This window comes from Gekko japonicus, unplaced genomic scaffold (assembly GCF_001447785.1).
Source record: "Gekko japonicus isolate JY-2015 unplaced genomic scaffold, Gekko_japonicus_V1.1 scaffold2370, whole genome shotgun sequence".
In the NCBI taxonomy this organism is placed as follows: domain Eukaryota; kingdom Metazoa; phylum Chordata; class Lepidosauria; order Squamata; family Gekkonidae; genus Gekko; species Gekko japonicus.
This window is the reverse complement of record NW_015166491.1, coordinates 146,656-172,421: the sequence shown is the minus strand read 5'-3', so window position 1 is coordinate 172,421 and position 25,766 is coordinate 146,656. Positions and strand designations below refer to the sequence as shown.

General features: G+C 44.7%; 1 long non-coding RNA gene across 1 annotated transcript in view; it reads left to right on the top strand.

Moving 5' to 3' along the window:
- Positions 1–16,200, top strand: part of LOC107111232 — a 45,805-nt gene extending 29,605 nt beyond the window's left edge. Inside the window, exon 3 of the long non-coding RNA XR_001482550.1 lies at positions 15,699–16,200. This is a non-coding gene — a long non-coding RNA (uncharacterized LOC107111232). The remainder of the gene's footprint in view (positions 1–15,698) is intronic.
- The last annotated feature ends 9,566 nt before the right edge of the window (positions 16,201–25,766 follow it).

Here is a 25,766-nt window from a genome sequence, read left to right as displayed (position 1 = left end):
CTAGGGTTAGGGTTAGGGTTTGGTATAGGAAAGCTACAGCTAGAGCTGGGGTTAGGGTTAGGGCCAGGGTGAGGGTAAGGGTTAGGGCTAGAGTTAGAGTTAGGGCTACGGTTAGGGTTAGGGCAAGGGTTAGGGTGAGGGCTAGGATTAGGGTTAGGGCTAGTTCTAGGGTTAGGGTTACGGCTAGGGCTAAGGCTAGCATTAGGGTTAGGTTAGGTTTGGGGTTAGGGCTGGGGCTAGGGTTTGGATTAGGGTTATAGCTAGGGCTAAGGCTAGCATTAGGGTTGGGGTTACGGCTTGGGCTAGGGTTATGGTTAGGGCTTGGGTTAGGGTTAGGGCTAGCTCTAGGGTTAGGGTTATGGTTACAATAGGATTAGGGTTAGGGCTAAGGCTAGCGTTAGGGTTAGGGTTGGGGCTATGGCTAGGGTTAGGGCTAGGGTTAGGGTTACGGGTCGTGATATGGTTAGGGCAAGGGTTAGGGCTAGTGATAGGGTTAGCGCTAGGGCTAAGGCTAGCATTAGGGTTGGGTTTGGGGTTAGGGCTACGGCTAGGGCAAGGGTTTCAGTCAGGATAGGGTTAGGGGTAAAGCTATGGCTACGGCTAGCGCTAGGGATTGGGTTAGTGTTAGGGTTGGGGCTAGGGCTTGTGTTAGGGTCAGGGTTAGGGTGAGGGTTAAGGCTAGGGTTAGGGAGAGGGCTAGGGTTAGGATTAGGGTTACCTGTAGGGCTAGGGTGAGGGCAATGGTTAGGGTTAAATTTAGGGCTACGGCTAGAGTTAGGGTTAGGGTTATGATAGGGTTAGGGTTAGGGCTAAGACATCATTACTGAAACAGATGTATATCTTACTCCTTGAGTCTGTGTAAAGATGATAACTATACATGATTTCTTATGTAAAATTATAAATGCAACATGGGCGGGAGCGGTTAAGGGGGGGAACCTCTTGAGTTTAGTTCGCTCCCTGGTTGTGTGCCCAGACAACTGTATTGGAACAGTTTCCCAGAAAATCCTCCGGGGCTCTAGGTTCAATTGGTTTTGTTTTTCTACGTGACAATATAAAGACACATAGTTTGTGGATTATTAATCAAAATCAAAACCTGATGTGGTGTTCATGCAAGAAAAGCACTTAAAGCCTCAAAACAAACTGGTGTTGAATGCTAGTTGGTATGACCAACAATACCAAGCTGGAAGCTCATCAAAATCAAGAGGGGTTGCAATCTTATTAGCCGAATCTGTGAATTTTACTTTAGAAACCAAAGTACAAGATCTAGCAGTAATCCGAGGAAGTTGTTGTTGTTGCTAGCTATAATTTCCCCCCAATTACATCCAGCTCACAAATTGTGCCCACTCTTGGATTCAGCGGAGCTAGCCATGCTGAGCCATGCTACTGTAACCTTCGTCGTCCAACTTTCACACCCATATGTAGTAATTGGGAATACGAGTAATGGGGAATGTTTTTTTACTGGCCATTGTTATAATGGAGATTAGATCAGCCATATCCCACATTAGGGCTTTATCAGTGGTGACTCCACTGGAATAAACTGACAAGTTTGTTCAGACTTGTTCTCCTTTAGAATTCGGCTTCAGATTTGTTCTCCTTTAGGAGAGCCTGCGTGGCACTGCTGTTTCAAAGGACCATCTGTGGAACGTTCAATTTAGCACAGGCATTAAGATTGGTTTATTTAAGAAAGATATTTCAATTTTAAATGGGCTTTAATCTGGTGGACATATTATGCATACAGCAAGGAGTCACCTTGGGAGGGAAGTTCGCATGGTACAGCCCGATCTCATCAGATCTCAGAAGCTAAGCAGAGCTTCTATTTGGATGGGAGACCACCACAGAAGGCTCTGCAGAGGAAGTCAATGGCAAACCATCTGTGTTTTTCACTTGCATTGCAAGCCCTTTGCTGGGGTCATTGTAAATTGTTTGCAACTTAATGACACAACGTACATCCATATGGAGCCACCTTAAGCCAAAAGTGAAAGGAGTATTTCAATATTGTTTTTTATGGCTGGTTTTTTTGCTGGTCTGTTAACATTGTTTTTGTGCTGTTTGTTTTATTTAGTGAGTTGCCTTATGCATGTCTGTCTGTCTGTCTATCATCTATCATCTATCTATCTTTCATCTATCTATCTATCTCCATTACAGTATGACAAGATTCACTGGAAGAGACAATAGTACTAGGAAAAGTTGAAGGCAGTAAGAAAGGAATACCCAGCATGTGAAAGCCGTCGCCTTCAGTTTGCAAGACCTGTTAATGATAGACTCCCTTAGAGGTTGTTAATTCATAGGCTTGCCATAAATTGAAAGTGACTTGGTGGCATATAACACACACAGGTGTGTTGATGATCTACATTCTTCAATCATCCTTATTTTTCAGTGCATTGGTAACAGGCCACCTGTGTGTGTGTGTGTGTGTGTGTGTGTGTGTGTGTGTGTGTGAAGTGCCATCAAGTCACTGGCAACTCATGGCAACCATATGAATCAATGTCCTCTAAGACATCCTATCATTATCATCCTCGCTCAGGTCTACCAGGGACAGCACTGGTTCCTTTGTGAATGTTTGGTAAAAGGTAAAATTGTGGCACCCTTTCTTCTGAATTCAGGAGGTAGTCATGTCTAGTTTTAGCAATGTAACCTTCTGCTAGACTTTCCTCTAACGTGTCCTGTATATCTTTCTTAATGATCTTTGATGGGTTTTCTTTGGTCTTTTGGTAATGAGCTGTAGTATTCAGTTTATAGACTTCAGTAATATAGTCCTCTCTGCCCCAGACAACCAACGCCCCTCCCTTATCAGCTGGTTTGATGATACTCTTTTCTGTGCTCTAACTGTTTTAAGGCTTGATGTTCCATCCTACTGAAATTATGCCAAACTGGTAAGTATCTGTATCCTGTATTTCCTCTAACATCCATTCCTGAAAACCTACAAGTCTAGGATTTTTAGTAGCTGGATTAAAGGTAGCCTTGGGTTTTAAACTATAAATGCTGGAGTCTGGAACCCTGTTTTCAGTATGATCGTTAAAGAAATCAGCTAGTCTAATCTTTCTGAACATACTTTGTATTTCCACCATGAGTTGAAATGTATTACGTGGAGGTGTAGGAACAAAGGACAGGCCTTTACTTAATATTGAAAGTTCTAGCTCTGTCAGCTGCACTTTGGAGAGATTGACTACCTTTGGGTTGTCTGGCCTCTCCTTTTGTATCTGGCTCTGTATTCTTGAGGTGTGAACCTCTTTCCTGACCCTAATTCCCTGTCCTGTCCTAAACAATTGTCGTTTCTTTCCAAAATAGAATGGGGGGAGTTGTTCTGGCTAGTACTCTGTCCCGAGGTTGTCTCCGAATCTACACTGCTCTCATACTCCAATCCATACTCATCAGATCCACAGAACACATTAAAGGTCTGATGTTCTATGGATCTGATGATTCTACTTATAGAGACAGCCGAGATGGAAGTGGCACAGATAAAGACATAGAATGGTTTAAAGAGAAAACAAGGGAGAGTATAAGTGAGAGTCTTGAAGGAGAGAGACTTGAAGGATTATGAAGAAGGTAGAGCTAGGGTTACGGTTAGAATACGGTTTGGGTTGGGGTTAGGGTTAGGGTTAAGGCTAGGGTTAGGGTTAGAATAGGGTTAGGGTAAGGTTTCGGGTTAGGGCTAGGGCTAAAGTTAGGGTTAGGGTTAGGGCTTGCATTAGGGTTAAGGTTAGGGTTAGGGCTAGAGTTAGGGGTAAGGGTAGGGCTAGCATTAGGGTTAAGGTTAGGGCTAGGGTGATGGCTAGGGTTAGGGTTAGAATAGGGTTAGGGTTACGGCTAAGGGTTAGGTTTAGGGTTAGGCCCAGGGCAATGGCTAGGGTTAAAGTTAGGTTTAGGGCTAGTTGTTAGGGCTCGGGTTAGGGTTAGGATACGGATTGGGTTAGGGTTAGGATTAGTGTTAGGGTGGGGCTAGGGTTTTGAATAGGGTTATGGTTAGGGCTAGAGCTACAGCTAGGGGTAGGGCTAGGTTAGAGTTAGGGTTAGGGTTACGGTTAGGGCTAAGGCTAGTGTTAGGGTTAGGGCTAGAGCTAGTGGTAGGGCTAGGGTTATGGTTAGGATAGGGATTGGGTTAGGGCTAGGGCTAGAGCAATGGCTAGGGTTAGGTTTAGGATAGGGTTAGGGTTACAGCTAGGGCTAAGGCTACAGTTAGGGTTAGGGCTCGGGTTATAGCTCGGGTTAGAATTAGGATACGGTTTGGATTAGGGTTAGGTTTAGGGTGGGGCTAGGGCTAGGGTTAAAGTTAGGGCTGGGGTTAGGGCTAGGGTTAAAGTTAGGGCTGGGGTTAGGGTTTGGGCTAGGGTTAGGGTTAGGCCTAGGGCAACGGCTAGGGTTAAAGTTAGGTTTAGGGGTAGGTGTAAAGCTAGCATTAGGGTTAAGGTTGGGTTTAGTGTAGGGTTAGGGTTAAGGTAAGGTTTAGGGCTGGGCTAGCATTACGGTTAGGGTTAGGGTTGAGGCTAGGGTACGGGCCAGAGTTAGGGTTAGGATAGGGTTAGGGTTACGGCTAGGACTAAGGCTACTGTTTTGGTTAGGGTTAGGGCTAGGGCTAGGTTTAGAGTTAGGATACAGTTTGGTTTAAAGTTAGGGTTAGTGTTAGGGTGGGACGAGGGTTTGAGTTAGGGCTAGGGTTAGAGCTAGAGCTTGGGGTAGGGCTACAGTTAGGGTTAGGATTAGGGTGAGGGTTAGGATAGGGTTAGAGGTAGGGTTAGGGCTAGGGTTAGGGTTAGAGTAAGGGCTATGGTTAGGGTTAGGGTTAGGATTTGGGCTAGGGTTAGGGCTAGGCCAATGGCTAGGGTTAGGGTTAGAATAGGGTTAGGGTTACGGCTAGGGCTAAGGCTACATTTAGGGTTAGGGCCAGGGCTAGGTTTATGGCTAGGGTTAGGGCTAAGGCTAGCGTTAGGGTTAGGGCTAGAGCTACAGCTAGGGGTAGGGCTAGGGGTAGGGTTAACATAGGGTTTGGGTTAGGATTGGGTTAGGGCCAAAGCTAGGGTCAGGGTTAGGGCTAAGGCTAGCGTTAGGGTTAGGGCTAGAGCTACAGCTAGGGGTAGGGCTAGGGGTAGGGTTAACATAGGGTTTGGGTTAGGATTGGGTTAGGGCCAAAGCTAGGGTCAGGGTTAGGGCTAAGGCTAGCGTTAGGGTTAGTGTTAGGGTTGGGGCTGGAGCAACAGCTAGGTGTAGGGCTAGGGTTAGGATATGGTTAGGGCTAGGGCTAAAGTTAGGGTTAGGATACGGTTAGGGTTAGGGCTAGGTTTTGAACACGGTTAGGGTTAGGGCTAGGTTTTGGTCTAGAGCTATAGCTAAGTCTAAGGTTAGGTTTAGGATTAGGTTTAAGGCTAGGGTTAGGGTTAAGGGCAGGGTTAGGGTTTGGGCTAGGGTTAGGTTTAGGGTTAGGCCTAGGGTTACGGCTAGGGTTAAAGTTAGGTTTAAGGTTAGGTTTAGGGTTAGGTGTTAGGCTAGCATTTTGGTTAGGGTTAGGTTTAGTGTAGGGTTAGGTTTAGGGTTAGGGCTAGCATTAGGGTTAGGGGTAGGGCTATGGTTAGGGTTAGGGCTAGCTCTAGGGTTATGGTTACAATAGGGTTAGGGCTAGGGTGGGGTTAGGGTTAGGGTTCGGCGTAGGTCTAGGGTTTGGTTTAGGAAAGCTAGAGCTAGGGTTAGGGCCAGGGTGTGGGTAAGGGTTAGGGCTAGAGTTAGAGTTAGGGCTACGGTTAGTGTTAGGGTTAGGGCGAGGGCTAGGATTAGGGTTAGGGCTAGTTCTAGGGTTAGGGCGAGGGCTAAGGCTAGCTTTAGGGTTAGTTTAGGTTTGGGGTTAGGGCTAGGGATAGGGCAAGAGTTTGGGTTAGGTTTAAAGCTAGGGCTAAGGCTAGCGTTAGGGTTAGGGTTGGGGCTAGGGTAGGGCTTGGGTTAGGGTTGGGGTTACGGCTAGGGCTAGGGTTATGGTTAGGGCTAGGGTTAGGGGTAGGGCTAGCTCTAGGTTTAGGGTTATGGTTACAATAGGATTGGGGTTAGGGCTAGGATTAGGGTTAGGGCTAAGGCTATTGTTAGGGTTGGGGTTATGGCTAGGGTTAGGATTAGGGTTAGAGCTCGAGGTAGGGTGAGGGTTAGGGTTAGGGCTAGGATTTGGGTAAGGGTTAGGGTAAGGGCTAGGGTTAGGGTTACGTGTAGTGTTATGGTTAGGGTGAGGGCTAGGGTTAGGGCTAGTGATAGGGTTAGGGCTAGGGCTAAGGCTAGCATTAGGGTTGGGTTTGTGGTTAGGGCTATGGCTAGGGCTAGGGTTTTGGTCAGGATAGGTTTAGGGTTAAAGGTAGGGCTACGGCTTGCGTTAGGGATCGGGTGAGTGTTAGGGTTGGGGCGAGGGTAGGGCTTGGGTTAGGGTTGGGGTTATGGCTAGGGCTAGGGTTAGGGGTAGGGCTTGCTCTAGGTTTAGGGTTATGGTTACAATAGGATTAGGGCTAGGATTAGGGTTAGGGCTAAGGCTATCGTTAGGGTTAGGGTGGGGGCTAGGGTTAGGATTAGGGTTAGAGCTCGAGGTAGGTTTAGGGTGAGGGTTAGGGTTAAGGCTAGGATTTGGGTAAGGGTTAGAATTAGGGTTAGGGCTAGGGTTAGGGTTAAGGGTAGTGTTATGGTTAGGGCGAGGGTTAGGGCTAGTGATAGGGCTAGGGCTAAGGCTAGCATTAGGGTTGGGTTTGGGGTTAGGGCTAGGGCTAGGGTTTCGTTCAGGATAGGGTTAGGGTTAAAGCTAGGACTACGGCTAGCGTTAGGGATCGGGTTAGTGTTAGGGTTGGGGCTAGGACTAGGGCTAGGGCTTGTGTTAGGGTCAGGGTTAGGGTGAGGGCTAGGGTTAGGGAGAGGGCTAGGGTTAGGATTAGGGTTACCTTTAGGGCTAGGGTGAGGGCAATGGTTAGGGTTAAATTTAGGGCTACGGCTAGAGTTAGGGTTAGGGTTATGATAGGGTTAGGGTTAGGGCTAGGACATCATTACTGAAACAGATGTATATCTTACTCCTTGAGTCTGTGTAAAGATGATAACTATACATAATTTCTTATGTAAAATTATAAACGCAACATGGGTGGGCGCGGTTAAGGGGGGGAAACCTCTTGAGTTTAGTTCGCTCCCTGGTTGTGTGTCCAGACGACTATAGAGGGGTTGCATTCTTATTGGCCAAATGTGTGCATTTTTCTTTAGAAACTAAAGTAGAAGATCCAGCGGTAATCAGAGGAAAGCTGATCGCGATAGCCTCTAAATGGTATAAAGAAAGAGAAAATAAAATCAAAGTTACACTGGAAAAAATTGCAAAGTTGGAGTGTATACACAAAACCACAGGAAGCAAAAAAAAAAAGATCTTTTGGCAAAAAAACTCTAAAAGTGTCAAATTACTGGCTTGGCGTGTTAAGAATAAACAAATACAGAGAAAAATCTTTGCCATAAATCCCCCAAATAATTCCACAACTACAAACCCTGAAGAAATTAGTGATTCCTTTACTCAGTTTTATGAGAAACTGTATAGCACTACTAATCCAAACGTAGATAAAATTCAAGAATTTCTCCAGAAAAATGATTTGGTAAACAAATTAGAACCAGAACATCGCAGAAGCTTGGACCTCCCCATTACCAACACAGAAGTATTGAATGCTCTGAAACAAACAAAATCTAACACAGCTCCCGGCAACGAAGGCTTTGACCCAATATGTTATAAAACTTTCAACACTCAACTAGTAGATCACTTTGCTACGAAGTGCAATCACATATTGAATACGGAGCGAATGCCTCCTTCTTGGAGAGAATCATACCTAATTGCTATCCCTAAAGATGAGACAACTCGAGAATCTCCTTCAACATACCGACCAATCGCTTTGTTAAATTGCAATGCAAAACTATTTGCTAAAATTTTAGCAAGTAGACTTCAAAACATCATTCAGAATTACATATCAGAACAGAGCATTTATTCCTAAATGTACACTAACTGATAATATATGATGAACTTTGAACCTAATAGCACATTGCAAGGGACAAAACACTGAATCTCTTCTGCTGTCAATTGATTTGGATGAAATTCTCATGGGCTTAGCATCATCAAAAGCATACTTCTACCAAAGTTCTTATTCCTTCGTGCCTTACCCATTCAAATCAGGAGGAAAGAGCTAACCAACTGGCAGACTTCGTTTCTTCAATTCTTTTGGGACTATAAAACACCTAGAATCAGTTTTACAACCTTGAAACGCTCACTAAAAAATTGAGGTATGGATTTTCCGGACCTAGTTTTATAGTATGAATCCATACATACAAGGATCATCTCCAGTACGGATTCTAACAACAGACAATCCACCACGATGGCAACATATTGAAGAAAATATCTGTGATTCAACACCCCTGGCTGATGTCATATGGCAGAAACCCAAAGATAGAAGTGGAAAGGAAAAACCATCCCAAGCATATCTGACTGAATCTTTGGTGGGTGGAAAACAGTACAGCTTTTCAAATTCAGAGAGTATCCACTAAGGAGGATTTCAATTTTTAATTCCTGCGTTTTTGAGCTAAACATTTCTGTTCCAGTTGTGCTGCTTCTTTGTGCATTTCCTTATTTCCACATCCTGTCCTATTGGTATGCCATTACTCCCCAATGCATCCTACTGCCATTCGGAAGGGACAAAGCTAGCAAAGGCTGTGAGGAGGAGAAGTGGTCCAAGAAGCTAAGAAATGGCTGGAAGACCACCATGATGTAATCACCAGGTGCCACATCCCACTGAAGTGGGGAGAAACAGTTGTGTGACACTGTTGCCTCAGCAACAAGAAGCAAATGGGTGCTGTCCCTTCAGAATTGGCACTCAGGACAGATGATAGGACAATGGAGATAACAAGCCCTACAACTTCATGGGAAGTGGGTGGGCCTACTCTTTAGCTCAGGAGTGGCCAAACCTGCTTAATATAGCAGCCACACAGAATAAACATAGGATTTTGAGAGCTGCATGAACAAATATTACACACATGTCTTAATTGAAAAATATGCAAATTTGCTTTTTATTAACATTAAATTAGGCTGTGTGAAAGAGCCACATGCGGCTCCCGAACTACAGTTTGGCCACCTCTGGTTTAGCCCATTATCTGACATTTAAGTTCTGGCTCCTGGCTGGCCAGAATCAACACTTCTGTAGATCCCTATTGGCTAGAGAGAGAGGCAGGTTGAGAGAAAGATGAAGAAACTATTCATTTAACTGCGCAGACACAGGGCATGTTGAAATCACCTAGAGGGGAACGCACCTAGAGGGGAACACACATGAGTATGTTGGCCATCTTATAAGCATGGCATCTATGCCTGTAGGTAGTGTATGCACATAGACATTAACACTGCTTTTCAGATGCTTCCTCCAATTATGGTGATAGATGGAGCATATGCACATACTGATCCTACATGTGTTATAACATGTATTGATTTCAGTACACATCATGTTGTCTGAACAGAACTACAATAATAGATCGTTTGAGGTTCAAAGTGTTATGCAGGATTCATTTATTCAGTGACTGCCTGTCTTCCACCAGTAAGCCAGGCAGTGGTAGTTCTTTTTAGATAAAGCAGAAAAAACCCTCTGATCATACAAAAGAATATGTACCTTTACAGGCTTTCAGAGCTGCAGTATATGAAAAATCTATGAAAAGTCAGACCATGCACTGCACAAGGCCTTCACCTTCATGGGCATTCACTGAGACTAGAGACCATACACCAGTTCCGCAATAGAATGATAGTTGTACTGCCATTTTTAGATGGAGCACTTTTATTGTTGGAGGATGTCAGTAAGAAAGAGCCTGTGAGTACTCTTACAGTGCCACCCTAAAGAGAGCTGCACCCTTTTTAATCCCATTGATTTACAATTGACTTTCTCTGCTTAGTGAGCTCTGTGAGATCTGGAGTTGCTTTTAGAAAAACAAGTTGTTGTTGTTGCTAGCTATACTTTCCCCCCAATTACATCCAGCTCATAAATTGTGCCCACTCTTGGATTCAGCGGAGCTAGCCACGCTGAGCCATGCTACTGTAATCTTCGTTGTCCAACTTTCACACCCATATGTAGTAATTGGGAATACGAGTAATGGGGAATGTTTTTTTACTGGCCATTGTTATAATGGAGATTAGATCAGCCATATCCCACATTAGGGCTTTATCAGTGGTGACTCCACTGGAATAAACTGACAAGTTTATTCAGACTTGTTCTCCTTTAGAATTCGGCTTCAGATTTGTTCTCCTTTAGGAGAGCCTGCGTGGCACTGCTGTTTCAAAGGACCATCTGTGGAACGTTCAATTTAGCACAGGCATTAAGATTGGTTTATTTAAGAAAGATATTTCAATTTTAAATGGGCTTTAATCTGGTGGACATATTATGCATACAGCAAGGAGTCACCTTGGGAGGGAAGTTCGCATGGTACAGCCCGATCTCATCAGATCTCAGAAGCTAAGCAGAGCTTCTATTTGGATGGGAGACCACCACAGAAGGCTCTGCAGAGGAAGTCAATGGCAAACCATCTGTGTTTTTCACTTGCATTGCAAGCCCTTTGCTGGGGTCATTGTAAATTGTTTGCAACTTAATGACACAATGTACATCCATATGGAGCCACCTTAAGCCAAAAGAGAAAGGAGTATTTCAATATTGTTTTTTATGGCTGGTTTTTTTACTGGTCTGTTAACATTGTTTTTGTGCTGTTTGTTTTATTTAGTGAGTTGCCTCATGCATGTCTGTCTGTCTGTCTGTCTATATCTATGTATCTATGTCTCTCTCTCTCTCTCTCTATCATCTATCTATCATCTATCTATCTATCATCTATCTATCATCATCTATCATCTATCTATCTCTCTATATCTATCTATTTATCTCTCTATCTGTCTGTCTGTCTGTCTCCATTACGGTATGACAAGATTCACTGGAAGAGACAATAGTACTAGGAAAAGTTGAAGGCAGTAAGAAAGGAATACCCAGCATGTGATGGATTGTCTCAATAAAGAAAGCCGTTGCCTTCAGTTTGCAAGACCTTTTAACGATAGACTCTCTTAGAGGTTGTTAATTCATAGGATTGCCATAAATTGAAAGTGACTTGGTGGCATATAACACACACAGGTGTGTTGATGATCTACATACTTCAATCATCCTTACTTTTCAGTGCATTGGTAACAGGCCACCTCTACCAGGTACCTGTGTGTGTATGTGTGTGTGTGTGTGTGTGTGAAGTGCCATCAAGTCACTGGCAACTCATGGCAGCCATATGAATCCATGTCCTCCAAGGCTGGGGTTAGGTTTAGGGTTAGGGCTAGGGTTAGGGGTTAGGGTTAGGGTTATGATTAGGTTTATGTTTATATTTAGGTTTATGTTTACGGTTGGGTTTAGGGTTAGGGCTAGGGTTAGGGCTATGGGTACTGGTAGGGTTCGGGCTAGGGTTTGAGTTAGGGTTAGGGCGAGGGTTAGGATTAGGGCTAGGATTATGGTTAGGGTTAGGGGTTAGGGTTACGGTAAATGTTAGCTTTAGGTTTAGTTTTAAAATTAGGGTTAGGGTTAGAACTAGGGCTAGTGCATAGGGTTAGGTTTAGGGCTAGGGTTAGGATTAGGGGTTAGGGTTAGGGTTCGGGTTAGTTTTTAGGTTAAGGTTTAAGGCTAAAGCTAGGATTAGGGTTCGGTTTAGGTTTTGAGCTAGGGTTAGGGTTAAGGGTTAGGGCTAGGGTTAGGGCTATGGGTACTGGTAGGGTTCGGGCTAGGGTTTGAGTTAGGGTTAGGGCTAGGGTTAGGATTAGGGCTAGGATTATGGTTAGGGTTAGGGGTTAGGGTTACGGTAAATGTTAGCTTTAGGTTTAGTTTTAAAATTAGGGTTAGGGTTAGAACTAGGGCTAGTGCATAGGGTTAGGTTTAGGGCTAGGGTTAGGATTAGGGGTTAGGGATACGGTTCGGGTTAGTTTTTAGGTTTAGGTTTAAGGCTAAAGCTAGGATTAGGGTTCGGTTTAGGTTTTGAGCTAGGGTTAGGGTTAAGGGTTAGGGCTAGGGTTAGAGCTAGGGTTGGGGTTAGTGTTAGTGTTAGGGCTAGGGTTAGGTTTAGGGCTAGGGTTAGGGTTAGGGTTGGGGTTAGGGTTAGGGTTCGGGTTAGTTTTTAGGTTTAGGTTTAAGGCTAAAGCTAGGATTAGGGTTCGGTTTAGGTTTTGAGCTAGGGTTAGGGTTAAGGGTTAGGGCTAGGGTTAGAGCTAGGGTTGGGGTTAGTGTTAGTGTTAGGGCTAGGGTTAGGTTTAGGGTTGGGTTTAGGTTTAGGGTTAGGGCTAGGGTTAAGTTTAGGTATAGGGTTAGTGTTTAGGTTTAGGGCTAAAGCTAGGGTAGGGCTAGGTTTAGGGTTAAGGGTTAGGGGTTAGGTTTAGGGTAGGGCTATGCTTAGGGCTAGGGTTGGGGTTAGGGTTTAAGGTTACAGTTAGGGTTAGGTTTAGGGTTATGTTTAGGGTTAGGGCTAGGTTTAGGGTAAGGGTTAGGATTAGAGGTAGGGCTAGGGCTAGGCGTATGGTTAAGGTTAGGGGTTAGGATTACGGTAAATGTTAGCTTAGGTTAAGGGTTTGGGTTAGGGTGAGGGTTAGGGTTAGGGCTAGGTTTAGGGCTAGGTTTAGGGTTAGGTTTAGGGATAGGGTTGGGGTTCGGGTTAGTTTTTAGGTTTAGGTTTAGGGCTAAAGCTAGGGTTAGGGTTAGGTTTTTGTTTTGAGCTAGGGTTAGGTTTAGGGCTAGGGTTGGGGTTAGGCCTAGGGTTAGGGCTAGGGTAAGGGTTAGGATTAGAGTTAGGGCTAGTGCTAGTGCTAGGATTAGGGCTAGGGTTAGGGGTTAGGGTTAGGGTTACAGTAATTGTTAGCTTTAGGCTTAGTTTTAAACTTAGTGTTAGGGCTAGGGTTAGGGCTAGGGTAAGGGTTAGGATTAGAGTTAGGGCTAGTGCTAGTGCTAGGATTAGGGCTAGGGTTAGGGGTTAGGGTTAGGGTTACAGTAATTGTTAGCTTTAGGCTTAGTTTTAAACTTAGTGTTAGGGCTAGGGTTAGGGTTAGAACTAGGGCTAGTGCTTAGAGTTAGGGTTAGGTTTAGAGATAGGGTTAGGGTTCGGGTTAGTTTTTAGGTTTAGGTTTAGGGCTAAAGCTAGGGTTAGGTTTAGGTTTTGAGCTAGGGTTAGGGTTAAGGGTTACGGTTTGGTTTAGGGTTAGGGTTAGGGCTAGGTTTTGGGTTAGGGTTTAGGGTTAGGGTTTAGGGTTACAGTTGAGGTAAGGTTTAGGGTTAGGGTTTAAGGTTAGGGTTGGGTTTAGGTTTAGGGGTAGGGTTCGGGGTAGGGTTTGAGTTAGGGTTAGGGCTAGGGTTAGGGTTAGAGTTAGTTTTAGGGTGATGGTTAGGGTTAGGGCTAGGTTTAGGTATAGGGTAAGGGTTAGTGTTTAGGTTTAGGGCTAAAGCTAGGGTTAGGTTTAGGATTAAGGGTTAGGGTTTAGGGTTAGGTTTAGGGCTAGGGCTATGGTTAGGGTTGGGGTTTGTGTTAAGGTTAGGGCTAGGGTTAGGGTTAGTGTTAGTGTTAGAGCTAGGTCTAGGGTTAGGGCTAGGGTTAGTGTTAGGTTTAGGGCTAGGGTTAGGGTTAGGCCAAGGAGCTTTGAGGGTGTAGCCTTTTCGATGGCTTTATGCCAGAGAATCGAGGCTCCCCCTTGCTCCAGTGGTTTGTCCCACCGAGATACCGAATGGTACAAGTGAAGCTAACAGGGCAACCGCTGGCCCATGTGTCAAAAAAGTTCAATAACTCTGAAAAGAATTGGTCTGTGTGGGAAAAGGAGGCAGGGGTAATAAAAATGGCGCTTTCTACCTGGATACATTGGCTGGAAGGGGCTCGGGTGTCCTTCGAGGTGCGGACGGATCACAAAAACTTGGAGACTCTGAAAACGCCTCGCTGCTTGAATGCAAAGCAATTGCGTGGGGCAGATTTCTTCTCTAAGTTTCAGTTCACCCTCCACCATTTTCTGGTCTCGGCAAACTCGTTAGCTGACGCCCTCTTGCGCCTCCCCCAACATGACAGCCAATGGGATGTCATCCTGGATTCGGTATTCACACCAGCCCAACTGGGGGGGGTGACGGCTTGCAGCCAGGCGGCCAACCTCTCTACCCCTCGGCCAGTTGAGCTCCACCCCACTGGCGCCAACGTGGGCTGACCAGTTCAACTCCGCCTTCTCGGAGAGAGACAAAGAACTTTTAAAGGGGGTGGAGGATTGTACACAGGGGGGAAATGGCTGTTGGTACCGGGACCATAAACTTTATGTGCCACAATCACTCCGGGGGGAGGTGATGGAATCTGTCCACGGCTCAAAACTGGCGGGGCATTTTGGCTTTGTGAAATCTCTGCAATTATTACAGAGGCAATTCTGGTTGCCACACATGCGCAAGGATTTATCTTCGATCGTTCAATCCTGTCAAGTGTGTGCGATGAGCAAGCCTCGTCCTGGGAAAGTTCCAGGACTTTTAAAGCCCCCACCCACCCCTACCCGACCTTGGGAGGTTTTTTTGATGGATTTTATTACCGATCTGCCACCCAGTAAATCTATGACCGTCATCTGGGTGGTGGTGGACCTATTTTCAAAACAAGCGCACTTCATCCCTTTCACCTCCCTACCCACAGCAAAAGCCCTTGCCAAAGCCTTCCTGACCCATGTTGTGCACCTCCACATGCTACCGGCCAAAATTATCTCCGACAGAGGAACGCAATTCGTTTCCAAATTTTGGAGTGAATTAATGAAACTTATGGGGGTGGAAAGGGGCTAAGTAGTGCCTACCACCCAGAGACTGACAGGCAAATGGAAAGGGTTAATCAAAACTTGGAACAGTATCTGCGTTGCTTTACCAACTACCAACAAGATGATTGGAATTATTTGTTACCTCTTGCTGAATACTGTTACAATGAGTTTAACCTTGTTGCTATTAAAGATGAGAATAGTTTAAAATCCACATTGAGTAAGGAGATGGGCCTATAGGATGTAACTACTGTGGGGTCTTTTTCAGGTTTTGGTAAGATGACTATCATTGCTTGTTTCCAAGTTGGTGGGAGATTGCCATGTTCTAAAACATAATTACTAGCTGTAGTAAAAGGCTTTACCAAAAGACTTACATATTTTTTATAAAAATCGGAAGTAAATCCTTCCGGACCTGGTGCTTTATTGATTTTAAATTTTTTGATGGCCTGTACTACTACTTTTTCTGTAATTAGAGCCTCCATTATTGCTTTATGCTCCAGGGAGAGTTTAGTTGTATTATAATTTTGTTCCAAAATTTTTTTAATTAAATCTACATCTATGTTTTTGTCATCATATAAATGTTTGTAATATTCCAAAAATTGTTGCGTTATACTTTCAGTAGTAAAATTTAAATTTCCCCTTTTGTCTTTTATAGCCATAATTCTATTTGTCTCTTTCCTTTGTTTAACTCTCCTTGTTAAATATTTTACTGCTCTTGACGTATTTTGCCAAGATTTTTGCTTTAGATATAATAAATTCCTCTGTATTTGTGTACTATCCACAATTTCAAGTTCTCTTCTCAAGGATATTAACTTCTTATAAATTTTTTTATTTCCTGTACGTTTATGTAGTGTTTCTAAATTAGTGATTTCTGTTACTAATTGCGTTCTTTTTTTCTCCCTTTCCTTTTTTAAATATGCAGCTTTGGCTACCAATTGCCCTCGGAGGACCGGCTTAAAAGCATCCCATATGATAGATGGACTAACATCATCTGTTATATTTTCCTCAAAATACGTTTTAATAGCTGTTTCCATCTCTATAGCACATTCTTGATTTTCTAATAAATATTTCTGCAAGACCCATGTTATCTGTTTTTTATCTGCATTTAACTCAAATGTGCATTCTACCCAATTATGATCTGACCATTGTAAAGTACCAATGGTTGAAGATTGCACTTTAGCTAACAACGCTGGGGATATTAAAATATAATCTATACGTGTGTAAATCTTATGAACTTGTGAAAAGTATGTATAATCCCTTTCCCCTCTATGAAGCTGCCTCCACACATCTATAAGGTTATACTGTTCCAATAAATCTGCTAATGGGGATGGTTTAGAAATTGCCTTCCTTTTTTTATTCTGTTTTCTACTATCATAAGATCTGTCTAAAGCAGAATTTACAATAAAATTTAGATCCCCACCAATAATAAGTTCTCCTTCCTGGAAGGAGTCTAACTCATGCAGAACAGACCTAAGAAATAAAATTTGATTTGTGTTTGGCGCATATATTACAATTAAGGTCAGAACAACATCATTAATACATCCAGTAACAAATAGAAACCTACCATTGGATCTTTAAGGGATTTCATATAGGGAAATTTAGTGGTACTTGATATTAAGATTGCCACACCTCGAGCTTTTGATGAACCATGTGCTTGATACTGATGACTATACTTGCTTGAGTTGAAGATAGTAGGAAACTTAGCTGATGTGTGAGTCTCCTGTAGGAACACTACATTGGGTTGTTCCCTGTTAAGTTGTGCATAAATTCAACATTATGAGATTTCTAAGATACTAGACTCAAAACGCAAACATGGAAAAATGTTGTATTTGGTGGAATGGAAAGACTTTGGACCCCAGCACCTCGAATGGGTGGAAGTAGGGGATATTCGGGCCCCTCAGTTGATCCGCAGGTTCCACCGGGAGTTCCCGGAAAAACCAGGAGATCTCCTGGATTGACTGGGAAACATCTGGATTTTGGGGGAGGGAGCTGATTTTCGAGGGGGCAGTATGTCAGCGAGCTGCCAAATGTTTTTTTGTTCTCCCTTTCATGCGCATTCCTTTCCTTGCACTTAATTGCTTTGCTGCCGCAACGTGTATCTTTCAAGGTCGCTGGAGGAGTTGCTGGAGAGGTTGCTTTGGCTTTCCCTGGGATGAGTCGTGGGAAGCTTTACCTGTTTGTTCCTTATTACTGTTACTTCTCAGGTCATTGGATCTTATTGATTTGAATGTACTATAACCTGTCATGCTCTTAGATCACTCGCCATTCCTAAAACCTTCTTGCAAGTGTGTACTTCGTTGTTGCTGTGGGTCCTGACATAGGCCTAGGTTTGTCAGCCTCCAGGTGGGACCTGGAGATCCCCCAGAATTACAACAGAGATCTCTTCCCCCTGGAAAAAATGGATGGACTCTGTGGCATTATGTCCATCTGAGGCCTCTCCCCTCCCCAAACTCCACACTCCCTAGACCTCACCACAGAATCTCTAGGAATTCCCCAGCCTGGAGCAGACAATCCTAGTCCCAGGCCTGGGTCCAACGCGCCCCCCCCCCGCTATGAAGCCATTCATACTGCAGGAGGAATCCTTCCCAATCCCAGATCCAGTTCCGCTTTTTGCTTCCTCCCCCCCCCCCAGCTATCAGCCAGTCCATCTCTCACTGTTGATGCAGCAGGGCCAGAGCCCAGAGTTAATCCCTGCAGTGGCCATTTCAAAAGGTATTGGTGGTGGTGGTGGGGTTCAACCCTCCCATGACAATGCTAACAACCCATTGTCACTCCTGTTGCTATCAATGAGGGGCTGAAAGCCTGCTTTCCTTCCCTCCTCAGCAGTGGTGACAGAGATAGGGACAACATCAACTGTGGGGATGACTTCTGTGGTCCTTGACAATGTGCTAGGAACTGATGCTTTGCTAAGCATCCACCAGAACTGTCTGTGTTGGATTAGACAGAGAATCCCTGTGGTTGCCCTTGGGAAGTAGTTTAGCAGAGAAGGATAGAGCTAGCCATGGATTTGTAATTTATCTTTTTTTATTTATGTTTAGAAAACTCAAGGAGAGACAGACAGTCAGAGATAAACATATATCCATTGTTTTATTCCTAGTATTAAAGCTTTATCTCTAGTGTTTTACTAACAGCTCTTGCCTGAGTACTTCAATTGATTAGTATAGATGGGAAAGAAACTTTCTCCTGATCCATTTCCATGCATGATGTGCATCAATAGTTGCTGAGTCAGCTAGGTACCACTTGCTAATTGAACACTGGGCTTGTCCGATATTGGTTGGTCTTGTTCCATCCTGCTCTCTGCTTGTGGTTCAGTTTGATCACAGAACATATTCTTCTTTCATGTCAGCTCAACTCTCTGTTGTGGTAGATCTCGCCTCACCACAGAAGGTTATGCTAGGTGACCTTTGAAGTCATCACCAAACACTACTGTGCTATGATCCATGGTTATGGAGGCTGCTTCTTTGATTTCATGCCCAAATGAGACAGACGGGTGATGGAGTCTCTTAACTAATTGCTCCATATGTGGAACGTGCTTGTCTTTCCTTCTCCAGCTGCCTGTCACTGGGATTATTGTTGATTGAATAGCTTTGCTAGGAAAGCTGTGTTTTCCTAAGGCCATGACTTAAACCTAATGGGGCAGGGAGGGGAGAAGGGGGGGGTTCTGTAGGCTGCCTGTATTATATATATACAGAGACCCTTGTTAGCTCTGATGGCCACCACATGCTGGGAGTAGCTGACCCTCACCCTGATCTGTCCCCTGAAATTAGAAGATGGAGAAGCTATTTATTAGGTGGTTTGGGGGGGGGGAGTGTTTGGCAGGGCTGAGTAGAACAGCCAGAGAAACAGTCAAAGGTTTTATTTGTGTGTTTAGTAAGAAGAGAAGGGAGAAAGTCCCAAAAGTCAGTTTAAGTAAATCAGTGGGACATGGCTGGAATTCCAAAGTGTCATTAAACACTGCTTTGCACAAATAAACAGAACACAAAAGAGTACAGGACGGGCTTGAGTGGTAAGTGGGAAACTCCTGGGTTCCAATCTCATCTCAGTGCTGGATTTGCTCAGTCTTGCAATGGCGTCCTAGGAAGAGTTGCACCATTCGACATCCAGTAAAGTCAATGGGTTAAGGAGGATGCCGTCCTGTTTAGGATGGCACTATTAGGTTCTCAGTATCAGCCCTTTGTCTGCAGTATCTCTCCCTTATTATAATTGAATAGCAACGTTCTATATTGCAACGTTCTAAATTTGGCCCCTTTAGTGTTAGGCCGGAAGAACTGCCACTCAGAAGTCACTGGCTGGGTTGACTGGCTGCTTTGTGCAGTCTCGCCCAGCGTTCCAAGGTCATTTGCATATGGAAGCTGATTGGACTTCACTCCATTCCACACCTCAAAGGCAGTTGGAATTTTCAGTTGCATAACATACCTCATAGGGGAGAGGAGAATGATGTCAGCTGCTTTGGTTACCACTGCAGGGAAAGGCTGCCCTTTCCCTAGGCAGAGGCTGGGGGGGTGGGGTTGTAAAGACAGACAGGCAGATAAAGGTTGGCTGATGGTAGCCAGGAAAGGACATAGGGTTGCCAACTCCAGGTTGGAAATTTCCAGGATATTTTAGGGATGAAGCCTGCTGAGGGTGGGGTCTGAGGAGGAGGAGGAAGAGGGGGTTACAAGATATTTTGTGATCTTTTTCCAGTTTTTTAATATCTAAAATTATCTTCTGTTTGATGCTGTTAAGCTTTCTTTTATGGGCTGCCTCTAACGAAATTATTTTGCCCCTCAGGACTGCCTTATAGGCGTCCCAGATTACGTTTATTGGGGAATCTTGTAAAGTGTTAAAGGTAAAATATTCCTTAGTATCTATAACTATTTGTTTAAGTATGTCTGGATTTTTTAATAGGAAATTATTTACACGCCAAGTGAAGCTTCTATCTGCTTTGGTGTTAAAATTAAATTTGCAAATGACTGCGGCATGGTCCGACCAACCCATTGGATCAATGTCCGCAAAGACAAGATTATTGACCAAATCCTTAGAAATTAAAATGTAGTCTATTCGAGAATAGGATTGATACCTATTTGAAAAAAAAGTAAAGTCGTGTTCACCGTCATGCAAAAATCGCCAAGAATCTGTGAGGCCGTATTTAATAAAAAGCTTATGTAGGCCCATAAATCCATCTTGCGTAGCGTGTCTTAGGCTAGGAGTGTACAATGAACTTTTCCTATCTAGCATCGGGTGAACTACATAGTTTAGGTCTGAACCAATAATTAATGTACCTTCTTGGAAATTTTGTATTTTCTCAAATGTCTCCTTAATAAAGGTAAGCTGCCCCGAATTGGGGGCGTATATTACTGCTAAGGTTACCGTTTTTCCATTTAGCAATCCTTTAAAAATTAGGTATCTTCCTTGTGGATCCTGTATTTTGTCGGTAAGGGAAAATTTGTTACGCTTTGAAATTAGAATGATAACTCCCCGTGCCTTTGAAGAGCCCGGTGCATCAAAGCACTGTGGGAAATATGAGGATTTAAAAAGTAGGTTTTTCTGGTTTCTTAAATGGCTTTCCATCAGGAAAACTATATCAGATTTGTGAGATTTCAGGTAGTTGTGTATCCTTCTCGCTTTAATAACGTTATTGACCCCTCTACAATTAAGCTAAAGATAAAACTGTAAGATTATCAGCCATTGTTTTTCTTGGGAGAGTGATGTAAAATCCAGCTGATAACTACTTTCGACTGATTGTTTTGTGCAAAGAGTTTACCCTTGATATGGAATAGATTGCGTAAGTCATCTACTATGTGTTGAGTCTTAAGAGTTGAGCGACTCAGCCAATGAATACAGCCAGAATAAGGCTTTGTGGCTGAGAGCTGGCCAGCCAAAAAAATGAGCATTCGTCCTTCCTTAAAGATTAAGTATGAAGTTATGAGAGATTTTTTTTGAATGTCATTTACTTTCAACCCAAACTTTAATACTTTTTCAAATGTCAAACAAACCAAAAAGATTAACTTGAAAAACCTTATGCGTCGTATAATTGCCCCGTATAGCCGTCCTATCAGTTGCATTACCCTCCCCCTCCCCCTTTCCCGCCATTTGTAAAGACATAAAGTCCCAGAGTAACATAGAGCACAAATCATATATAATTCAGAACTCGTTTCGGAATTCCAACCCCCCTCCCCCCTCCCAACTTCCCCCCTTCCCCCCGTTGCATCCCAACTTATCAAAAAAAGTGCTTATTATATAGAAATACAAAAACCTAGAAAACGTTAAGCACTGTAAGCCAAACTTATACCTCATGAGGTTCGGGTGGTCGGGGGCCTTCATGGTCCTTCCCAACCGAACGGGGCTCAGAGAACCCCCCCACACGAGTAAAACTCCCTCTCCCCGAGAGCCCTGGGAAACAGCAACCCCCAAACAATCCAACTCCCCAAGTCAAAAACTATTTATGCAATGACTAAAAGTCATCTTGAGAAAAACGGAACAGTCCAACCGTGTTTAGTAGAATGAATATGGTCCGAGAGTCTTTAAGTGTTGCCTTGCAAATTGCGAACTGGAATCTTGCTTCCTTTGATCGGGGAGGTGAGCTCTAGCTTTCGTTTGATTGCAGCCTTCTCGCATTCCATGGGGACTTGGATGCGCATGGATTTTAGTGCAGATATGCCTTCTCCTAGATCTTCGATTGTCCATGTTTTGTTGTGGTGTCGAATATGCATCGCCCCGGATGGCAGCCATTTGTATCTTATCGCTGCTTCGTTGAGTTGAATGACGATAGGCTTGAGTTTCCTTCTGATCAATAATGCTTCTGTGGAAATGTCAGGAAAAACTTGGATCTCTTTATCCTGAAAAGAGAGGCTTCCCTTGGTTCGGGCCAGATCAAGTATTTTCTTTTTTGTGCGGTTGTCCGATAGCTCAATTACAATGTCTCGTGAGGCTCTGTTACGCTGGGAATAAAGGGAGCCAAGTCTGTACGCTTTGGTGATGTGTGGGGCCACACCGTCCTCGAGTTGTAGGGCCGAAGAGAGCCAGGTGGCTATAAAAATTGCCAAGTCCATGTTTGCTTCCGCTTTTTCTTCAAAGCCTCTCAGTTTGAGGTTCCGTTCCCGAATTTTATTTTCAAGAGTTATAATTTTATCCCTAGCCCATTTTTCTTGCTTTTCTAAGTTTCTGATACCATCCTGATTAGCAAGGCCAGATTCTAGCGCCGTATCTGCGGTAGAGGCCACTTCTTGGATTGTGAATTGTAGGGCATGCAATTGATCGGTAACCGGTTTTAAGAGTTCATGAAACGTTGTTAGTATGTCTGAGTGAAAAGCATTGAGACTTGCGTGGAATTTCATTGTGGTAAGTAGCTCCGAGGTTTGAGAGTTCGTTAGTGGAGTTCCGGCGGCCATTTGTTCTCGTCTAAATTTTTGCTGAGACCGGAGCTCTTCTGAATTCCGCCTCTTAAAAAGTTTTGTAAGAGTTTGGAAGAAGCGGAGGTCTCTTTGAGTTGTGGACCGTCTCTTCTGCCCATAATCCGGGCGATTATTTGCAGGTTGGTGTTCTTTTAATTGGTTAACTGGGGGAGTCAGTGGAGGAGCTCTATCCCAATGCGTCCGCTCTCATTCGAACCGACACCCCGCCCCCCACAAGAACACTGTTAAGAATACCTGGGTACCTATGTGCATAAGGGGATATAGGGTATTCGTATGCAAACCCCCCCACTGCTGTGGCCAATTGGCCTCATTCCCACGTGCAGGTAACGTCATGAGACTCAAACGGCCGCTAGGCTGAGAAGCGAAACAATCTTACGGTCCGTAGACACCACATAACTTCCACCAGCACACTAGCTAGATAAGCATTACAACTAACAAGCAATGATGCGCATGCAAAGGAATGCAAGAAAAAAAACCACTCTCCACATCACCATGACAGCATAGCTGACATACTGCCCTCTCGAAAACCAGCTTACACCCACCCTCCCGGGAGACCTCCCGGTCAATCCGGGAGACCTCCCAGTTTGTCCGGGAACGTTCTGTGGAACCTCCGGAGCAACTGAGGGGCCCAAATATCCCCTACTTCAACCCATTCGAGGTGCTGGGGTCCGAAATCTTTCCATTCAACAAGGTACCACAACTTTCCCCATTTTAGTTTAGAGTCCAAAATGTCAGAGATCTCATAGTGTTCGTCACCCTCAAGTATAAGGGGAGGAGGCACCGGTCGTGCAGGACACCACTTGCTGGAACCAGAAGCTTTCTTCAGGAGGCTGAAATGAAATACAGAACGCAATTTCCTCAAATTTTTTGGCAACTCGAGATCAGCGGCCACCCCATTAATAACTTTACGGATCTTAAAAGGACCAAGGAACTTCCAACCAAGTTTCCTACTTGGACGAAGCATTTGTATGTTTTTGGTGGATACATACACCAAATCTTCAGGCTGCAGAGCCCAACCCTCCAGCCTTCTCTTATCAGCCTGAGCCTTATAAGCGTCTTTGGCAGCATTCAAAGTTTTACAAAGCAGGGGCCATGATTCCTGAAGTTGTTTACACCATAGTCCCGCCTCCCCAGTTCCCAAGTCTGATTCCCCCTCCAGGAAAGGTACTCGGGGGCTGTCATAGCCATATAGCACTTTAATTAGTGAAACACCAAAGTTTGGTTGACCCATTCCGTCTGACCATCAGTTTCTGGGTGGTAAGCGCTACTCAACCACCTCTCCACCCCATTAGCTTCATAAGCTCCCCCCAAAACTTAGGAACGAACTGAGTTCCACGGTCGGAGATTACTTTGGTAGGAGAATATGGAGTCTCACAACGTGCATCAAAAATGCTCTGGCTAGTGTTTTTGCCATAGGCAGTGAAGAAAACGGAATGAAATGAGCTTGCTTGGAAAACAAGTCCACCCCCCCCCCAAATAACCGTCATTGTCTTGCTGGGGGGGTAAATCCGTGATAAAGTCCATGGAGATAACTTCCCAGGGCCGGTTAGGTGTGGAAAGGGGTTGCAGTAGTCCCGGGGGTTTCCCCAGACGTGGTTTACTCATGGTTCATATTTGGCATGTCTGGACGAACTAAGGTAAGTCCTTGCACATATGCGGCCACCAAAATTGTCTCTGCAATAGTTGTAGGGATTTCACGAATCCCAAATGCCCTGCGGTTTTGGACCCATGAATGGTGTGTAACACCTCCCCCCTTAAAGATTTGGGCACATACAATTTATGGCCTCGGTGCCAACATGCAAGAGGCGGAGAGGGACGAGTGGTCGCCGCACCCCCCAGGTGGGATGGCGCAAAGACAGAGTCCAGGATGACTTCTTGTTGGCTGTCGTGTTGGGGGAGGCAGGAGAGGGCGTCAGCCAGTGAGTTAGCCAACCCCGGGAAATGGTGAAGTGTGAACTGGAACTTAGAGAAGAAATCTGCCCACCGGAGTTGTTTGGCGTTGAGGCTCCGGGGTGTTTTAAGAGTTTCTAAGTTCTTGTGATCCGTCCATACTTCAAAGGGGACCCCCGCTCCCTCCAACCAATGCCTCCATGTAGAGAGTGCCAGCTTAATAGCCCCCGCTTCCTTCTCCCACACAGACCAATTGCATTCAGAGTCATTAAATTTTTGGGACACATAGGCCAATGGGTGCAACAAACCGTCGTCCCCGTCTTGCAAAATGCCCCCCCCCCATTGCATCAGTCTGCACAATAAACTTTTTCACTTCGTTCGGATGAGCCAGCACCGGCTCTGACGTGAACAAAGCTTTCAAGCGGATAAACGCTTGTTGGCATTATTCAGTCCAAGGAAGGGAGGCTCCGGGACTGGTAGCCTCTGGTCCCTTCCCCTTGGTTTTCAAGAGATCCATGAGGGGCAGGCTAATTTGGGCAAAGTTGGGTTAAAATGTTCTGTAAAAACTGGCAAAACCGAGGAAGGATTGGAGTTGCCTCCTAGTACGGGGTACTTCCCACCCCAACACATCTCGCACTTTCCCCGGATCCATTTCTAATCCCTGGTTGGAAATACGATAGCCCAAAAAGTCAATATATGTCTTGTGAAACTCACATTTAGACAGTTTGGCAAACAGTTTGTGCTTGTGCAACATCTTTAGGACCTCCCGAACCAATTTCACATGTGAAGGGAGGTTCAGGGAATACAGCAAGATATCATCAAGGTAAACGAGCACCCCCTTAATCAGGTGTTTATACACAACTTCATTGATTAAGTTCATAAAGACCACCGGAGCCCCCTGAAGGCCTAACGGCATTACGCGGTATTCAAACTGGCCCAGGGGTGTGTTGAATGCAGTTTTGGGCTCGTTCCCTTCTTTGATGCGCACACGAAAGTAAGCGTCCCTTAGGTCCAATTTGGAAAATATTTTCCCTTTCGCTGCCTCTGTGAGCAAGTCTTTTATTAAGGGCATCGTTGATGAAACTGCATTCAGCCCTCTATAATCAGTCCACAGCCACAACCCCCCCATCCTTTTTTTTCCGGAACAGGACCGGCGCAGCATAAAAGGATGAAGCTGGCCAAATAAACCCCCTGGCCAAGTTCTTATCTATAAACTTCTGCAGCTCCTCCTTTTCGGCCAGACCCATAGCGTAGATCCGTCCTTTAGGGAGCTTTTGCCCTGGCAGAATTTCAATGCTACAGTCTGAATGTCTGTGTGGTGGTAACTCGTCCGCTTCATCCTCCTCGAATACTCTGGCTAGGTCTCTGTACTCGGGAGGGATGGCGAGCAGTTCTTCTTTTGCCAAACAACAGCCAGTTGTGCGCCCGATGGTATTGCGCCCCAATTTGATTCCCACCTGTGATCTTTACATTTTGGTGAAATGAATTGCACCCTCCCTTCTTCCCACAGTATGTAAGGGTCATGACTATGGAGCCATGGTGCCCCAAGGACCAGGGGGAAGTGAGCCATCGGGGTGATTACAAAAGAGCGCATTTCCCAGTGCTCCCCCGCCCCCAATCATAATGGGAAAGTCTCTTATTCGCATGGGTCTTTCATAGTGGACCCATCCATCTGGGTAAAAATCAAGGGCTTGTTTAATATTCTA